Below are 18,851 nucleotides of genomic sequence, written 5' to 3' on the forward strand. Positions count from 1 at the left end.
TGTAACTATATATAAAAATAAAGAGGTTTGAAAAAAAAACAAATTACATGTAAAGGAACTAAATAAACAAATGAAAACCGGAGATTTAAAATAAATGTTTTTCTTTATTGAAAACTACTATTTTGCTCTTATCATAAAGACTAAAAGGTGTTGATTTAGAATAGAAGAGCAGAAATTCAAGCAGAACTTTCCAACAGTAGCGTGAACAACGGGAATCGTAACACAAGAAAACTGCTTATAATAATTAATTTTTAAGTAAATGATCAGCAAAATTATTACTCTCTGAAAAGAAAAAAATGTTATTAAGTTACATCTAACTTAAACATTAGGCGAAATGTAATACTATAATGGATAACGACTGCAGTCTTGAGAACTTCAATGTAAAGTTTAAAGAATTTCTATTTCTATGAAAAATAAATTTCAATGAAAAATCCATATAAGAATTTTTAAGAATGCTAAAAACGAGTCTGACTTGGAATTAAAAGTTTTTGATCTACTCTACAGGTAGCATCTTTTTTTCTATATTTACTACAATTAGTAATATTATTTTTAATTTTTGCAGACAATTAAACTGGTTGGCATATAATTACCCTGACAACAATTCAGAATGATGAAAGAATAATATAAACTATTATGAAAAAATGGTAACATTTTATTTATTTGAGGGCCTTCTATTGTTAAGGTTTTTAGGTTAGTTTCGTTCAAATGTCGCTTATTGAAAATACACCGTAGAACAATAATGTAGTTTAATGAGGTAAGTTCAACTAAACCATTGAATAAAAAATTTTTTAGTTGTATAGGCTCTTAATCATATAGTCCATTATTCATATAATTGACTACAATGGAAGATCTTTGATTGGCCATGAGTAACTAATAATAAGAAAATGCCCAGGGGGTACGTTCAAAACAATTTTTTTTTGTTTATTGGAATTTACAACTGTACATAATTATACATTTGGTAATTTTGATGTATGTTATTATGGAGTGATACAGACTTGTAGAGAAGCTGGTAGCACTCTAAAGAGGTTTTTACATTAGCGGTCTCAAGGCCCTCTTCGTTTCAGGCGCCTCGGAGAATTGTCAGTAATGGAAGAGGAAGCAAGCTTAGAAGCTAGTGGGTTTGGATGGTTAGGAGTCCATAATGGAACGAAGGATATCTGGAGTATTGAGGATTTTACGAAGGATTTTGGATTGTAAGGATTGGATACGAGAGGAATTCGAAGGTTTAGTGGAGCCCCAAAGCTCAATGTATGTCCAAATTAGCCTTATTACAGTCATTTAGATCAATTTTTTTATAATGGATTGGAAGTTTAGACCGTTTGTCTAGTATGTGCTGTAATAGTCGGAAGCGACGTGCAGTTTCCTGTCTTTTTAGTCTTGTGTGAGAATTCCATGTTAATCGTTTGTCCAGATGTAGTCCTTTTTCGAAATTACAATGTAATTGAGTAAAAAATTACGAGCTCAAAAGACAATATAAAATCTTACGAACTACAAACTTTTTTTTTTTTCTTACCTCCTGGAGCAAAGAAAAAAAGGCATTTACAAATATATATATATCTAGCCGGTATCTATTTCATTTTCTTGTTTTGACGGGATGGCATTATAAGAATGGTTACTGGGTCCGCTGAAGGCGGTGTCAACAATGATGGCATATGTTTCCCTGGATGCTCATTAGGAGAACTAAAAACTGAATTACAATAAATTTATTTGTAGGATCACAACTTGAATAAAAAATCGGGAATGAAGAAGATTTTCACGCAATGACCAAAACCTTATGAAACTCAAACGGGACGGCTGCTTAAATATGTATGAGGTGGCGATGTGATGATATAAAACGAAAATTCTAATTTGATCAAATCCTCAATTATGTAAATGTATAACAGGGCTATGTGTGTATCTTTTGACGATTTTTATCAATTCAACAAACGCTTTTTGTACATATAGCAGCCCTATATTTTCTAATCACGTTTACAATCATACAAATTATTGCATGCAACAAGAATTAAGCTAACGATCAAACAATTTATTATTATTATTATTTTTACCGGCTTTACACATATTCAATTTTTTTTGTTTTATATTGATTTTGGTGTAGCTGTATGGGGATTTTTTTTTTACTACTAAGAAGCTGGGAGTGTTTTAGTACAAGAGCCCAAGAGGAAAAAAAAAAGGCAGTCATCTCACCCTAATTTTTGATTACTTTGAAGAAAACTAGGTATAATTACTAGTCAAAATTTATGAGTCTGCCAAGTATAGGTAGGGGGAATAAAAAATGGCGGCTGTTTGAAAGCGATAAAAACATTTAATTTTTCATTCGGAGCTCTATATCTTAAAAAGGAGGAACAACATAAGAAAACCTAAGAGAACGTCATTTAAAGATGATCAAATTTGCTAAAATAAGAGCCCTAATAGAGCTATTTAAGTTCAATAGTTCTTGAGATATAGCTTTTTAAAAAAGCAATATTTCATTAAAATGTTGTACAAAACGTACTGAAAGATCAGTAGTCAGTGAATTTATTATGAGAAGTCTAAATCTCAAAAACCATTTGACGTACAGATGTCTGTTAGTACTTAAATTAAAGCTATATTTATCGCCGTAGGAGTAGTTTTCATGATATTTGATAAAATAAATTGATTTATAGTTGTTTGCACAAACACACACTTGCCAAATTTATATTCATATGCGAATATCATAAAAACTACGAAGATAAGTGTCATAAACTACTTTATAGTCAGTTAAATTTTCTTCATTTTGAGTGCTGCCAGACATATGTGCGTCTTATGTATCTAGAGATATATTTTTTCAAAAATCAAACATTTCATACGAACTACTAAACATTAACAGTTTGTGAATTTATTGTGTCAAATATCATAAAAAAATACTATCCCTGCGAAGATAAACGTTATAAACTATTTTATAGTAAATTTAACTAGCTTTAATTAGACCTATGGTTTCTGAAATAAAGTCTTTCAAAACTCAAACTTATTGTCCTAACAACTATAAATCAATTTATTTTAGGAAATATCATGAAAAATACTATTCCTGCGAAGGTAAAAGTCATAAACTACTTTATAGTACGTTAAACTAGATTTAATTTGAGTGCTAATAGCCATCTATAAGTCACATAGTTCCTGAGATATAGATTTCTCAAAATAAATTAAGTTACTTGCAGTAGTTTTTAAGAAATGTGTTTTTAAAAAGCTTTATCCCGAGAACTATTAGACGTAAATAGTTCTTTTAGGGCTCTTATTTAGCAAATTTACACTTCTTTAAATAATGTTCTTTTAGATTTGCTAGTGTTGTTTTTAAGATATAGAGCTCCGAATGAAAAATTAATGTTTTTTAAGTTTTTGAAACAGCCACCATTTCCCCCCACCCTACCTATATTTGGCAAACTCGTAGGTTTTGACTAGTAAATATACATAGTTTATACTAAAGTAATCAAAAATTGGGGTGAAATAACTGCCTTTTTTTCTTCCCGGCTCTTGTACTGTATACCTTGGGGCTTTACCAAACCATAAAATTTCTCTCGTATCCAATCATCACAGTCCAAAACCATTAATGCTCTTTACCGAAACCCACTTGTTTCTAACCTTGCTTCCCCTTCATTCTCTGATAATCCTTTTGGGCATCTGAAAGAAGATGGCTACGAGATCTGCTCTAGAATGTTATTAGAGTTCTATCAATGATTAGATTCACCACATGTCTGTATCATGTCATGTTATAACTAATAGCAAATTAATTGGTTTTAAATTTGTTTATACTGTTGTAAATAACAATAAATAAATTATTTAAAAATACATATATATATTTTGACGTTTCATAATTGCTAGAAAAAAATATGATTGTCATTTCTTAGATAGAAAAAAACTTAACACTATATAATTTAACTTTAATTCTTATGAAATAATTTATGATGTATCGTAACTCAAACCAATTATTTTGTATAAAATGCCGACAATAAGTTCGTATGTAACAAGCTGTTCGTATAAACTGAGTCATGAGTTAAATAAGAAAAATTTCTTGTGATTTATGGGTTGTAAATAGGTCACATGTCAATAAATTAAATATTTATTTTTTACAAATTATGAAAGCTTATGATGTTTAGACATTTATTCACTTAAAAAGGAAAAACAAATAAATCCAAAACGACAAAATACCCCTAACACAAAATGGGAAGAATAAATGAATAAAAATAGAACAGTTTTACAAGACAATGGAATTAGGAAGGGGGTTGGGAAAGGAGCGGGTCGCCTGATGAGGCCTCAAAGTGGGGTGGGGCAAAATGAGCCCTTCGCTCCAATTGAGACTTTATGAAAAATCTCAACTTTTAATAACAGACCTCATAAAAGGATCCTCCCTTTTATTGAAAACTTAACTGACAATCGGTAGGCAACAAAATAGGATTACAAAAGGGCCGAAAAATTTTAAAATTCATTATTCCTTGTATTTAGTACAGAAAGGGTCTTCACCAATCCTGTATTCCTTAAAATAACACTTATATTTACATTGAATACTTATAGCTGCTTTAAATGTAAATTTTATTGTCTAATCGGAAATTTTCAATTTTTTTATCTGTCGCATTCAATGTGAACTCTGGTATTTTTACAGGAATTTGGCATTATTATAATTAAAAAAAAAACATTCAAAGAATAATTCTTTCACTAGCTGTAATCATCTTTTGTAAATGTTATTTTAAATTTATTTAATGTTATTTACAACTATATAAAAATATATACAATAGATAAATTTGCTGTAGATGATATAGTGACATGATACAAACATTTGGAGAATCAACCTATTGATAGAACTCCATTTTATAATTTAGACATTATTTTTACTTACTTTGTTTAGTTACTTTTGTAAATTTCAAAATATAGAATAGAAAAATTATGTTAAATGAGGAATTACTGACAAAAACCTCACTTAAAACTAACCATTAGCTTTAAAATATAGATTATTACTTACCGATTAGAAATCTCCAAAAAAGGATAATTTATAGAAAACGCAATTTCTAAAATTAATAAAATTAAATGATATAAGAGAATTACGATAAAAATAAATAGATAAGAAATAGTGAGGAAGCTATTTACATTGTGTAAGTGTTTATGTGTATTCATTTCGTTTAATCCATTTAATATTAATTATTAAAACAAAAAACAGAAATGTATCTTTCTACATTTTATCAGGAATTCATTAGTTGTCTTTGATGTAAGGACTAAGTATTGAAGCAATGTGGAGAAAGACTATAAGTAATATGCATATTGATAAGAAGAGGGTTCAGAGAATGGTCAAGGCAACGAAAGGCGGATGATTAAAAGGGGTTGAAACGAAAATGGCGCTTGACAGGCTTAGTTGAAGGAAAGCATCACTAATTATTTATGCCGATGAGATTAATTTTCTATTATTTACATTTTTATCGATAATGGAAAATTGGACTTGTGTAATCAAACTAATAATCGCTGAGTGAAAGATTTCATTGCCGGGGACCATGGAAATATTTCCCAGGAGAGGCCTAGCTAGGATCGTGTTCCAATTGCGGTTTGAGATATCACGGTTTTGTGAGGTCACCGCAATTAACCTCATTGTACAGATTACCACTGAGCTACTAAATCGCCTATTGTGTTAGACATGTACATTAAAAAGAAAACAGAAGTATACAAAAGTGAAAAATAGGGGAAAAAAAAACCTTTCGCAATAGTGAAATTATAAATAATTTTTAAATTATACTTCAAATAATATGACATAAATAACGAAATCGATAGAGTGTTAAATCTTCTTCAAGAATCCGTCATTATAAAAGTATTTATTAACAGAGACGTGATTATCCCTGCATTTAAATCTCCTTGCTCTACTGAGGATCTTAAACTATCATGACGGACTCTATCATTTCGGAATCCGAAATGGAGTATGAAATGTCCATTTTTCTCCAGGGATCTTCAAAAATTGTGAGATATGGTGGTAGTTTTTATTTATTTTATTTTTATACCAGATCGGCCTGGTGGGCCTTACATGGTTGATATAACTTATATTACATATATTTTTTAACAGTTGATTATGAGGGGGTATAGTCATACAAATGACACCCCTAACTATATAAAATGTTTTTATAAAAAGAAAAAAAACAATAATAAAATAAATAGATAAGAATAATGCTTCTTAATAAAAGAGGAAAGTAAAATTAATAACAAAAAATAATGATATTGGTACAATTACATAAAACAAACAACTGTCTTCTAATAGTAAAAAGAAACAAGTTAATTTGAAAAAGGGAAGAGAGAAAAAATAAATTAATAAAAATAATAATAATAATAATAATGAATAAATAAAATGAATAATAATAATAAGTAAAGAGAGTAGTGTGACTATGAATTAATTTTATATTTATTAAAAATTTATAAAAGAATGTCCTGCAGCAGTCTGGGCTTCAGTCTTCGGGTTGTGGTTGGGTTTCCCAGGTTGTAGGTCACTGCTCCTTTAACTGTCGGCAACTGGGAGTGGAACTTCATGAACCGTTTTTTGATATAATCCTCTATTGACTCCATTTGTAATTCGCGATGCAATTGGCTATTTCTTATGAACCAAGGAGCATTAACTGCGATTCTTCGGACTTTATTTTGAAAAGATTTTAGGTGGTAGTTTTTAGAAAATTACAATGTCCAGAGAAACATAATCGTAACATTTTTATTTATTTATTTTTAATTTCAAAAACTTTATTTATTGATGGATATTACAATCTGCCACACTGTTATAGGAAATAGGCAATAGTGGTAAATGATCACATTCATACTAAAATAAAATAAAATAAGAATGAAAAATAAATAAATGAAGGAAAAAAGAAAGAACATAAAAATCAATAAACAGAAGGATAAAGAAAATGAACATAATTAAACTATGAGCATAAATAAATAATAATAAAAATAAAATAATCTCCAGTCACATTTAGAATAAATATTAATTTAAAATATATACAATATTTACACAATCGCCCAGAGAATCCCTGAGCCCAATCTATTCCCCACGTGTGAGGGGTAGAGCAGAGCTCACAAGATTAACATTTTTATTATATATTCATTGGCTGTTTTCCGACATATTCCTCAAAGTTTTTTTTTTCATTCATATTTAAAAAAGTAATTAAAAAAAATAAATAAAATGGAAACAAAACCTCAAACTACCTTTGTTTTGATCTTCATTATGTGGATTATCACATGTTTTTATCGTTATGCCTTTTATAAGTTTTCTTATGAAATTTTTCTTGTTTTATATGTATTATTTCAACGTCCTTTTAACGCAATGTAGAAAAAAATGTTTTTCCTTAATAATTGTGTTATTTAATAATTGGAAAGTCATGTGTACTAGAGAAGAAATGGGAAAGATTACAAAGACGACTTCACTAACAAAAAGAAATCGTTTCACCATAATTTAACATAACAAGTTTTATTAATAAATTCTCAAGCTCCTCGGAAAAAAAGGGTTGTCTACTAACACTCTGTGTAGCGAGGAATGTGCTAGAGCATGGGTGTAAGAATAATATTTAATAATGGGAGCAAACTGACTATAAAATACTTAACATTTAACAAAACTTGCTCAATAGCTATTTTCTATCTTGCTATTCCTAAAATTTGTCAGTAAAATTTACTTCCTTTTAGATTTATATATATTAATATGTTTATTATTATCCTCCCAACAACGTTTCGGAAGATTCCTGCTCATTTTTAATTTGCAAAATCTCACAATTTTACTACCATATTACCTTATAATCTAATTATTATCTACTTGGTCACTTTATAGAATCGATTTTTCGATTATCTAAAAAACAGTTTTTATTCATATGTAAAAAAGTAATTAAAAAAAATAAATAAAATGGAAACAAAACTTCAAACTACCTTTGTTTAGATCTTCATTATGTGGATTATCACATGTTTTTATCGTTATGCCTTTTATAAGTTTTCTTATACAATTTTTCATGTTTTATATGTATTATTTCAACGTCCTTTTAACGCAATGTAAAAAAAATGTTTTTCCTTAATAATTGTGTTATTTAATAATTGGAAAGTCATGTGTACTAGAGAAGAATTTTGGAAAATGACTAAAACGCTTAGCGGAAACATTTGCTCTAATATGAGGTAGATGTTGAACTGGCCGATGCAAGTTGTTTCGTTTTGCCAGTCCGTTAAATCGTTTCTTGTCACCATAATGATCAAATAGTTTTTTAATTTCACCTAACACATTTATATTTGAGCCTTTCAGCTACGATGGTGAATAAAGTTATAAAATCATGTTCAGCATTTTCAGTATTGATTCGATAACAAATTAGCATCAAATTTTAACCAAGCACAATTTTAGTTAGCTCTTATATTTTTGATATAATTTTTCAAAAGGAAATACTAAAATTTTGTAACGAGAAATAATAATTTCATGATAAAGTTTGAAATAGGTGTTAGTCACCATGTCTATTTAAGCTGAGAATAATTTAGAAATATCTATTCTCAATATTGGACGTTAGGCATTTGAGTAAATTTTGTAACCTTTATTTATTTATTTATTATATATTACGAAAAATTTGTTGCTCCTAATTGTTGTAATTGTTACATTTATTGTAAATTTCAAAATGCAAAAAGAGTGGTTGTATTGTTAAATAAAGTTTCCAGGTTTCAGTTTCGTTTATCCAACTCGCCCCAGAATAAATACGCCTGTTTGATTAGTCATCTGGGAAAGTTCTCAGGCCATTTACTTTCTCACATTCGAGTGCTTACGCATGTGTGAAGGAAATCAATTCATTTAGGCAATGTTCTCAGAATCTTATCGAATTGAATTTGGTCTCGAGGTGAAGTAAAACATTGTTTATCTATAGATACTAAAAGTTTTTATAGTCAAGTATTTAAAAAAAATCACACCAGTTTCTACTCTCTCTGTTCATTTTTCATTATTTTTTAAAAAAATAAAGAATGACTGTAGGTCATTACAAACTTAAATTGGTATTTGCTTAATTTGTTCGGAGTTTATTTTTTTTTTGTGTTGTTTCAGCTATCAGGCCAGGTGCAGGTCGAGTTTGGGTCATATTACCCATACCTCACATACTCTACCTTTATAGCTTGTTTTATTTTCATTTTTATATAAGTATTATTTTTAAAAGTGGAGGACAATAATCATAGATTTAGATTTATTCGAAAAAAATAATAATGTAATTATCAAGCCAAATCAATGGAAAATCATTTTTTAAAAAAATATATACACTTTTCTCAAATAAAAATACGTTTATATAATTTCAAATATATACCTAAACTGAAAATTTTATTCAATGACATTCTAAGCCAAAATAATACCGAATCATTTAAACATATTGTTTAAGTAATTCGAAATCATCATCATGTTTTTCTGGCTTTGATTATGTACATGTTTGATGATTCCGCTCCACTTTCCCAAATCATTCATTGTCATTTCCACAATATCACATGGATAAATTAATTTAATTATGCCAAACGAAAGTTCTGATAATAAAACTTAGGGTAATATTTTTGGTATAAACGTAAATCAGTATTAAAATCATGTTTTGGAATCTTTTATAATATATTTTTTTTATTACGAATAAATTAATTTATATCAATTAATCGCATCATCTAGTTGTTAAAGACTGTTTAGAGTTTATTTTCAGTACCTTTCATGTTGCAGTCACTTTTCATCTCGCTTCCACAGGAAGTAACAAAATGCTATTACGGTGGCGGTGTCAATTAAAGGTGGGGCAGCTAATTAATATAGAAGGCTCAGCGTCGGCTGTCCGCCGGTTTTCTAAATTCGCAATTCACTGAGGGAGAATAAACTTTCGTATATTTTACCAACTGACAGTTCTCTTCTTAAAACTCATTTATTATATTACAATTAAAAAACAAATCTTAAGTCTATTCAGAAGAGGAATATTAAGGGTGTGGTAAAGATGAAATAGTTAAAACAAACGAATAAATACACTAATTGCATGTGATATTATAGTAGGATAGATAAGAGAAATGAGAACTATTTGGAATTTTATCTAGACAAGGGACTGATATAGAGCTAAAGAATTCGACTTTAAGGATAATTGACATATACTTCAAATTACCTTCAAGAAACAAACTTACCAAGTCAGAGATAATAATAAAATCCTTATGTGCACCTGTGCTCTACCTTTTTTTTTTTTTTTTTAAATATGTATTTATTGCTATTTACAACTGTACATTATACATGTACATAATACATTTATTAAATCTGATCTAAGTTAAATTAGAGTGTTACAGGCGTGTAAAGAAACTACCCATTGGTATCACTCTAATGACATTTTACATTAGCTAGTCTCGTGGCCATCTTCTTTTCAGGCGCCTCTGAGGATTGTCAGGAATGGAAGAGGATGCAAGATTAGAAACTAGGGGGTTTGAGTGGTTAGAGAGTTTATGATGGAAGGAGTGATATCTGGTTCGGGCTAGATCGGCTACAAAGGGAACATTAAGGTCTTTATGTATGATTTTATTTGTGACAAAGTAAGGAGAGGAGCATTGAGGATTTTACGAAGGATTTTGGATTATAAGGATTGAATACGAGAGGAATTCGAAGGTTTAGTGGAGCCCCAAAACTCAACTCCATATGTCCAGATTGGCCTTATTACAGTCATGTAGATCAGTCTTTTGTAATGTGTTGGAAGTTTGGACCGTTTGTCTAGTAAGGCTATAATAGTCGAAATCGACGTGCAGTTTCCTGTCTTTTCAGTTCGGATCTGTTCGACAGGGGTAAGAGTAACATTATTAAATGAAACCGTAGGGCAGTCGGTAGGTTTACGACGAAGGGTAAAGGTGATTTGATGGGATTTGCTGGAATTCATCTTAATCCTCCAATTGAGCTCAACCTTAACTTCAAAAATCAAAAGAATATTGTCGTTTTAGTCAAAATCGCTTCGAAAAATAGTAGATGCACCATTCTATGTCACACATAACATGCCACAAAATAGCTTCTACAACCTTTAAGTTGTATATAGTCTCATACTAACTTACAGTATAATAAATTTAATACAAACAATAAAGCCATTCCGTGGCCGGTGGCTAAAGGAATATGAAGTTCGGCAAACGTCACGCTGTTGGAAAGCTAAGAATTATTAATACTGCTAAAATAAAACGGCTTGGGGTGGTTCCATCATCACTCACCACGATCAGTTGTGGTTCGTAAAGTTATTCAATTTTCTGAATGTTTTCAGTATGTGATAATTCTGTGGTCCGACGAAGTGATTAGGGAGTTTCTAAATTTATAAAAAGAACCCGAAAAATTCTAATTACTAAAATATAAATGATCCTTGAAAGCGATTCTAAGATAGCCATGATTCTAAGGTAGTAACATTGTCAAATATTGAAAAATAAAAGGTAAAAGGGCGTTCAAATTATTAATAATTTATATGAACCCAACATAATAAATATTAACCCAATGTTTTGTCCCACGTTGCAAGGATTCATCAGGGCAAAAAAAAATACAAACACTTAAATGATATAAACATAAATGAACAAAGTAAATGAAAAATTAAAAAGGTTTACAATGAAATTTAAAAATTAAATAAGAATAATAGAGGTTTAATATTCTTAATGATAAAAGTTTTAATATTCCTGACTGTTAAATATTCTTTCAATAGCCTAAAGAATAAATAAAAAAATTGACGGGGAGATCTAGTTTAGGTTTTGAAAGTAGAAAACTATGAAAACTTGGACAGGAACTGAGTAAAAGACTGATCTAGAACCAGCATCTTGATTCCTGAGCGATCGAGATTCGCCAAGCCAAGATAGTACAAGAGCCGTGAAGAAAAAAAGGCAGTTATCTCACCCCAATTTTTGATTACTTTAATGAAAACTAGGTATAATTACTATTCAAAATTGATGAAATCTACCAGGTATAAAAAGTGGCGGCTGTTTCAAACCCTTAAAAATCATTAATTTTTCATGCGAAGCTCTATATCTTAAAAACTAACAACAACACTAGAAAATATAAGAGAACATCATTTAAAGAAGAGTAGATTTGCTGAAATATTAGCGCTAAAAGAGCTATTTACTTCCAATAGTTCTGGAGATATAGCTTTTTAAAAAGCAAAATTTCTTAAAAATCTACTGAAAGATTAGTAGTTAGTTAATTCATTTTGAGAAATCTATATCTCAGGAACTGTGTGACGTACAGATGTCTATTAGCAATCAAATTAAAGCTAGTTTAATGGACTATAAAGAAGTATATGACATTTACCTTCGTAGGAATAGTAGTTTTCATGATATTAGTGTAATAGTTTTCATGAATAGTAGTTTATTTTCTGCTAAAATAAACTCACCAAATGTTAATTTCTCGTTGTTCCTATAAAATGTTGGATTTTTGAAAAAATATATTCTAGATCCATAAGACGCACATATATCTGCCAGCACTCAAAATAAAGGAAATTTAACTTTCTATAAGGTAGTTTATTACACTTATCGTAGGGGTAATAGTTTTTATGATATTCACATATGAATATAAATTTGGCAAATGAAAATTTATCCGAACAACTATAAATCAATTTATTTTAGCAAATTTCATGTAAATTATTACTCCTACGAAGATAAACATCATAAACTACTTTATGGCTTAGTAAACTAGCTTTAATTTGAGTGCTAATAGACATCTGTACGTCACATGGTTTTTGAAATATAAATTCACTGACTACTGATCTTTCAGTATGTCCCTTACAAAATTTTTCTGAAACGTTTCTTTTTAAAAAGCTATATCTCGAAAAATATTTAAGGTAAATAACTGTATTAGGGGTCATATTTTAGCAAATTTACTATTGTTTAAATGACGTTCTCTTAGGTTTTCTTGTGTTGTTCCTACTTTTTAAGATATAGAGCTCCGAATGAAAAATTATTTTTTTTTTTATCGCTTTGAAACACCCGCCATTTTTTATTCCTCCTACCTATACTTGGCAGACTCATTAATTTTGCTAGTAATTATACATAGTTTTCATTAAAGTAATCAAAAATTGGCGTGAGATGACTAACTTTTTTCTTCTCTTGGGCTCTTGTATTAAGAGAGTCTCGTCGCTCAGGAACGGCTTGAGCTCCGAGTTCGACAGCAACAACAGATTACAAGTCTTTGTGTAGACTCGCCACAAGCTAAGTCTACAAACGCAATTCATATAATCGATTTGCCATGACAACTTTGTATTATATCCGCTATATCCGATACAACACAGATTTTCTCATTACAAAAAATACTTGCTAAAAATGGAAAATTACATTTTTGTTAAAATATTTGTTTTAATAAGGATCAAAACACAATTGAATTTTGATATAAAAATAAAGGAATTAAAACAGTTAGCAAGTAGTGTATTTTAATGTTTTCTCAAATACTTTTACAAAATTAATTAGTCATGTAAAAATAGCTTTTTTCTACACAGTTATGGCTGAGAGAAATGATAGAAGGCAGCCAATTGTGTGATAAAAGAAGACAGCTATTACGGGAAGAGTGAAGAGGGGCAGGGTCATGCACCACAAGCAACCTAACTCAAGGGTCACTTGAGACTTCAACTCGAGACTGGTCCAGAATTTGCAACAACTAAGAAAAAAATTTTCATCAGGGTATGATTAATAATAAAGAAAGTTCTTAATTGAACATAGTGTAAAAATTATATCTGAGAATAATAGCTGATTTATGTGTAGTGGGAATTACTAACTTGTTTAAAAAAAAAATTTTAAAAACTCAGTTCTGTACATAGTACAGTATAGTTTCCTCACCAATTCTGATGAATAGGTAGGTACATAATTAACAATACTTATTAAAATTATTTGTCGTTTTTGAATAAAATTCAGAAGCAGTGTTTAAAACATGCGTGACAAGAGAAATACGTTGGCATATTGCGGAAGAAAAACAGTTAATGTACTAGTTTACCCTAATTTTCATCTTCGTTCCAAATTTATTGGACAATTCAAACGATTCATTTAACAAATAAGACTGAAAAAAAAGAATGTGCTGAAAAAAAAAATATTTACGCATACGTAAGTGAACTACCAAAGAGTACGATTCATGAAACTGACATCAAAGGCTTGGCCTGTCATGCCCTATCATAAATTTTCCAACAGTCAGACAAACTGAGAGACACATTATCAAACTTTTTTATTCTTTTTTTCTAAAAAATTTTTTCAAATCTTGGGACATTTGATTTATTTACAGAATGCTACAAAGCTTACTTACCCTCGATAGTCAGGAAGCAAAAACTATGTCCTATGATTTTTAGATTTAATAAAAAAAAAAAATTATTATTCAATAAATATAACTTGTCGTCTGAGATTAAAATATACGGGAGGCTCATACTTTTTTTGCCCACCTTCTTTTTATTGGTACACAAGCAAATGCAATACATAAACTTGGCATAAAAACCTTTTTTATACGATAGGACATATTTTTTATAAGATTGCGGAGTATAAGATGGGCGTGTAAGGTTGTTGGGCTTACTAATCAGCGAATCTCTAAAATGTTAATAAACAATGAACGGACGAGCAAAACTCCGAGGGGTAAAACGAAACGTAGATGGGAGGATTGCGTTAAAACTGATTAAGTAGAATTGGGTTTGTAGGGGTATTACTGGAAAGATGTATGTAGAGGACGATTGGTGGCATCGGTCCTTTTCTGAAGGATATTTTATAGTAAATGATGGGATCCACTGAGTATGGGGGTACATTGTGACGCTGGCCATGAGTGGCGAAGGACATTCTCTACTGGTGATTGATTATGCGGATTAGACCGAGTCCGAACTATCTCAGCGAGCACGTCGATCAAGGGGACAGTGCATAACCTCCTCCTAGGTGTTGATGGAGGGGCTCTCTCCCGGAAGAGTGGGTTCGTACAGTGCCATAAAAGAAATTGATGTACTGTCGGTGTATGAACTCCGGCACAGAGGGGGACTGGGGTGCTTGGTGGATGGCACTGGCCCTCTAGAGTTTGATCTTCCTGACAATCTGCAGGATAAAGTTCTGGTAGCTATGGAGTCTGTTGAGTGTTGTCTTGTAGAGATGCCGCAGAAGAAGTAAACATTTTTCATCAGTGCTTAAAAAAAAATATAAGGAAAAAACAGAAGATCCTTAGAAGCAAGAATTCGTGGAATGACTTTAAAAAATCCATTATTTTTTCAATCCACTCTATCAATGATTTGGATCATTTTTCGGAAAAAAATGTTTAATTCAAATCAAGTTTTGACACTTTGATAACATTTTAGTTTTTTATCAGTGAAACCTATCAACACAAGATTGATAATGTTAATTATATTATTAACAATGTAAAATAAAAAGTAATAAATAATTTTTTTCATGGATATAAATAAATAGGTACCAACATTTTTAAAAAATTTAAATTATCGTAAAAATTTAGATAGTAATTCTAAAAAACTTCTTTAGATTAAAATAAAATTTAAAGTGTATTACCGCAATGTAAATGATCCCCATCATTCAATTATCTTCATCTGTATTAAAACGTATGTGAATAAAAAATAATTAAATCCTTTGATTTCTTAGAAATAAAAAAAATAATAGACAAAAATTATAATACATTAATTACATTCGATTACGTATGCACTTTTACGTAGCAGAAATAAAACACGGAAAACGCAACCTATGGTGACGATTTTCGGTAATGACACTACCAAATGAGGCATGAAAAGGAGTCTGATAAAGATTCTCGAGTCATCAGCTTGCTTAATTGATATTGAAATCACCGACAAAGGCTGCTTTACGTTATTTAACCGGAATATATTTAAACAAAAAAATATCACTATTTGTTCTATATAAATTTTTATTGTGAAAAAATCCTTCCTACAATTTCCTTACAACACTCAGAAAGTTCCTTCATTGATGTTTCAGAGATATTTCCCTCATCTTTAGGACAATCTATCCTATAAAAATATAGATTGCCACATTTTTCTTCTTATTAATTTTACTTTATTTTTAAAATACATGATAGCTTTTTCATTGTATTCTTAGTAGGAGTTACACAGTCCTATATATCCATAAATGCTCCGTCATACATCAGTTCTTTTGTAATTTAAACTACCCTCATATTTCATTTACACCATCACACTGTACTCACGAACCTCATTTCCTCAATTTTTCCCCTCTACTACTGTTTTGCATAGGATCTTTCCTTGTTTTTTTAAACATCATTATTAATTTGGTGATATAATTTTTATTTTTTTTTTTTATACCAAAACATTAAAAAATTGTAAGGAGACAAATTGTATTGCATTCATATTTTTTTTCAGATATCTATAAGCATTACAGATTTTAAAATTTAAGCATTTAAAATTAATTGCTAATTTTCTTAAAATATGGCAAACAGGATGGTTTGGCGGTGGTAAGGCATTCTGCTTCTAATACTAATAATAATAAGGACCCGGGTTCGAATACTGCTGTGGGAGATTATTATTTATTCTGATACTGTGGCCGTGAGACAACCCTTGTGCTCTCCGGAGTGTACCGAGCCTCATTAAGTGGGCATCCTTTCCCTAGTTCATTATATAAACTAGGGGAAAAAATCTGGCGGTTCAGCATGATAATGAATAAATCACTTCCTTGTATAACTGTAGTTCAAGAAACAGTATTTCCCCACAAAAAACTGAACATCTGACCCTTTACGGATGGTATATAAAGATTTCTAAAATACAGAATGAAGGTCATTTTTTAACTTCATTCCTGCCTCAATCATCAATCAATTTATTTTATTAAATCGATGTGTGAAAATGATCTAGCAGGGAATATTAATTTTATCAACTTCATGTCCTAACTACTGCAACAAATTAATTATTTTAGTTATAAATTTAAGAAATTGAGTAATGGAAACAAAACGAATTAATATTCTTATTAATATTTTTTATTAGTAATGATGGTTCATTTTTATTTCTGATTTTATCGGGATTCGTTCATAATCTTGTACTTCTTCCTGGCGGTTTTCGACTCCAGCGTGAAATAATTCATTATCCAGAAGCCTACAAAAAAAATAAAATAAATAAAAAGAAGAAGTTTGACTATTTTTTATTTTTATTTTTCGCTCTAACGACAAATTTTTTGATAGGACAAACCGAAGAAAGTTGTTCTAAATCAGTGTTTTCCAACCCACTGAAATATGCGGAGTACTAAAACAGAAATTGAACCATGTGTGGTCTACACCGAAACCTGCCTTGTGAAAATAAATAGAATTAGGTTGAAGTTTTATCAAAATCAAAAATGGTTCAAAGATAAGGAGTGATCTGAAAGTTTTGAAGTAGATGGAGGAATTTCATATATATATTTTTATAACTTTAATTTTAAATAATTTCCTTTTTGTACATATATTCACTAACTATATTTTCTTATTAATATTCATATTTCTTTACTCCTATCGGCTTACATAACTTTTTGTTATTTTAATTCTGTTTTTTTACTCACATATTTAATTAATTACATACATTTTTTCTTTCCTACTTTTTCAATTACATTAATTGAAATAATTTTCATATGTTACATATATTATATTAATTTTCTTATGTATATTATTTCCTTAGCCTTTCCACTTTCTTAATTTTAATATTACTAATTATCAGATAGCATGCTTCTTTTAATACTTACATTATACATTTTCTTTCAGCACTATTCTTGAATCTATATTGTCTCTTATTTTCTTAATATTCTGGAATTCCTTTTATAAATTATGGCTCTTAACTTGATTTTTGTTCTTAGCCTCGTTGAAGGCAGCAAATTTGGCACTTATTTAATAAGTTTTTATTTGTTTGTATTCTTCAATTACCAAACCCCCAACCATCTTTTCATATATATTCACGGTCAAATATTAACTCATCAAAACTTTGGTTCCAAATACGCAACTGACATCCAACGCAGTTGAATAAAATTTAATCAAGCAATGTTTCGTCCTAAGCAAACAACCAATCGGTTCTGGCACTAACAATTTTATCAGAGATATCTATACGAACCTTCAGTTTTCCCCCGTCCTAAATAAGAGCCGGCAATAACTAACAAAAGAAAAAAAAAACGATAGAACCCTGATGGAATCACTCGAGGAGGGATGTCAAAAACAGGAGCTGGGCTTTGTGAAGGGATGGTTGGATATTGAGAATGATTAAAAGTCAACAGAGGGTTGAGGCGGTGGGAAAACCCACAATCAGCACGACAAATATATAATCAAATCTGCAGTCTACCACTCAAGCAATGACCAATTTATACTTCTTATCATTCTCCTTCTTGCTTATATCAGTCTCATTTGGTAAATGAATTCCATCCTATTTTCGTTAGGCTGCACACAACCAATCTAATGCCATCAGCATAATGAACATGATTTGAGAGTCAAATCTGTATTGCAAAATATTGTTATCATTAATGCAGGACAATGGATCCAGAGGTGAGGCTTTTATTCTTCTTAGAATTATGGTAATAATATACTAAGTATGATCTATGGAGATATTTTGAAGTTCTTGGCAGAGAATTTTTTTAATAAACTGTGTAATGTAAAATATTAAAATGAAGAAGCAGTTTATTCATACCATTTAAACAAAAAATATAATTAGAAAACAGAAAACTAAATAAAAGACAAAATATAAATTAAACAAAATAAGCATCTTATATACATAAAAACGTAATAACAATTTTTTAAAAATTTATTTAATGTAATTTACAATTGTACAAAATAATATGTTTCATTTTTTTTTGTTTCGTTAAATATGTTGTATGTTTCATATACACTTGAAAATTTTGGGAAGGAACCACCCATCGGTAGTACTTCAAACATTAATTTAAATTAGAAGGTCCCGTGGCCATCTTCTTTTCAGACGCCTCGGAGGATTATC

At 29.9% G+C, this 18,851-nt stretch overlaps 1 protein-coding gene and 1 long non-coding RNA gene across 2 annotated transcripts in view; both read right to left on the reverse strand.

Moving 5' to 3' along the window:
- Nucleotides 1–18,851, reverse strand: part of CngA (Cyclic nucleotide-gated ion channel subunit A) — a 609,564-nt gene that overhangs the window by 189,614 nt on the left and 401,099 nt on the right. The gene's annotated exons all lie outside the window — the stretch shown is intronic.
- LOC136797159 (uncharacterized) overlaps nucleotides 16,868–18,851 on the reverse strand; it is a 6,410-nt gene continuing 4,426 nt past the window's right edge. Inside the window, exon 2 of the long non-coding RNA XR_010845004.1 lies at nucleotides 16,868–17,000. This is a non-coding gene — a long non-coding RNA (uncharacterized lncRNA). The remainder of the gene's footprint in view (nucleotides 17,001–18,851) is intronic.

This window comes from Halyomorpha halys, unplaced genomic scaffold, assembly GCF_000696795.3.
Source record: "Halyomorpha halys isolate HHAL.00 unplaced genomic scaffold, Hhal_1.1 Scaffold23.1, whole genome shotgun sequence".
Classification (NCBI taxonomy): Eukaryota; Metazoa; Arthropoda; class Insecta; order Hemiptera; family Pentatomidae; genus Halyomorpha; species Halyomorpha halys.